Here is a 2,292-nt window from a genome sequence, read left to right on the forward strand (position 1 = left end):
TAGATAAACTTATAACCGACTTATTCTCTAGTGTGATGTTTTTTCTCGGGCATGTGGTTTTCAGAGTCTTTTTCGCACTAGATTCTTGACTACTTTTTGGGCTTTGCTCGAAATCTTCACTTAAAATGCGGAACCTATTGGGTAATAAAATTTGTTCTGAATGTTCAGAGCATTTCGTCTAGCGCTAACGATTCTGCCTGCTCGCCGCCTTGTTAATAATAATAATAATAATAATAATAATAATAATAATAATAATAATAATAATAATAATAATAATAATAATAATAATAATCATAATTATAATTATAATAATAAAAATATTCTAAGACTTTTATATATATGTTCAATTTGTTTCTCTCAGGCTTCAATTATTTGTCTCAGGCATCTAGCATTAGATTATGAGATTTGACAGCAATATGCGACATGTAGTCTGAAAGTGATGACCAAAGCAACCTTAATTCAGACTCAAAATTGAAATTATGATATTAAAAAGTCTTGTAACAAGAATAATTATTCTCCTTCAAAAGTCAATGTATCAGGGAACTGTTCAATATATTTTTGAAATTTATAGAATACATAAACACAGTTTGGACTAGAATTTCTATTGATTCTTATGTTTAAATTTGATGTTAATATTAAAAAAAAAGTCATTAAATCAAAATAAAAAGAAAATAGTACAGCGAAAAATTACAAAATCTTTTTTTACTTCAACAATCCATTTCCTAGCTTTTGAAGTAAGATTTCATTCTAAAATTGAAAAGAATCTTTGTGCTAACAGGAAAGGATTTCTACTAGAATTTAGCAATTAAACACGCTCTACCTGTTTTACAAGTTTTCTGTATTCTATGTTTTAACAGGAATATTGTTAGAAACAGCAAGAAGTTACATTAAAATGATTCAAGTTATTAACTAATATTGCGGATGAAATTCAATCATTGTTATATCCGGTTCCGGTCGTTTAGCAAAAGGAAGTTGTTGATGAGAGAATGATAAGGAAAAATATTCACTGGAGCGTGATAGAAAATTGTCTATCACCAAGAGGAAATAGACTCTGAATTTATCTCTCAGGTAATTTAAGAGTTGTGTGAACTTCTGTTGTGCGTATTTTGTAATTGTTCATATGAACACGGCAAGCAGCATTCCGTTTTTTTTTCGTCTACAACAGTAGTTTTCATTGTTAACGCTCGTCTGATTTATCAGAATAATTGTCTGCTTTCCTATCATCATCATCATCATCATCATCATCATCATAATCGTCATCGTCGTCATCGTCGTCGTCGTTGTCGTCGTCGTCGTCCTCCTCCTCCTCTTCCTCCTCCTCTTCCTCCTCCTCCTCTTCCGCCTCTTCTTCCTCATTCACCCTTCTCCCCCCCTTTCTCTTCATTGTTATTGTTATCGATTTGTATGTTTTTTTTTCATGGTTATGGCTCGGACATAATAGACTGGAATTTATTTTCTTTTGAATTCACTGAATATTTTGGTCTGGTTGCGTTTACATGAGATATGATAGTTTCAACATGTTTCCCATCGTTTTCTAATACCTCGAGTACGTTTCAATCGATTTGATCTCCAGGCACTCTTCAGCAGTACTTCCGTTCCCATAGCAAGAACAGCAAACACTTATCACATTGTCTCTCTGATATGAAGTTAGGTTACCCTGAGGTCAGTTATAGTCTGTAGAATTTGCTTATTCGGTCCATTCGGTTTCAGATCTTTGTTGCTCGTTTGTTTTATCCCTTATCCAATTTTAACTATGTAATACATTTTAAAAGACGGCAAGCATCGATTATGATTGGTATATTGTGATTGGTACGGTGTAATAAATATATAAATATTGACATAATGAATATATTATATTTATTTACATTATTTACATTTGACGGATATTTTGTCCTCATCTTGTTTGTCGTTAACACAACGTTTCGGCTGATATACCCTCCAGCCTTCATCAGGTGTCTTGAGGAAATTTCGAAGCTGGGTTCTCATTCCTAAGGTATTTTTCGATGTTGTTGTTGTTGTTATTATTATTATTGTTCAGTAGTTTTATTTTTATAACGTGCTTTCACTTCACTACCGAGCGCAGCTCTGTGCGCCTTGGGTATGTGCTGTGGTTTGCTGTGGTGCTCTTATGTTTACTGTATTGAAAGTGTTTTGCGTAGAATGTGTGCAGTACCCAGTAGTGCAATTTTCTGTATGTTATATATATTTATATATATTTGTTATATATATTTTATTATTATTATTATTATTATTATTATTATTATTATTATTATTATTATTATTATTATTATT

The sequence above is a fragment of the Octopus bimaculoides genome, chromosome 6 (assembly GCF_001194135.2).
Source record: "Octopus bimaculoides isolate UCB-OBI-ISO-001 chromosome 6, ASM119413v2, whole genome shotgun sequence".
In the NCBI taxonomy this organism is placed as follows: Eukaryota; Metazoa; Mollusca; class Cephalopoda; order Octopoda; family Octopodidae; genus Octopus; species Octopus bimaculoides.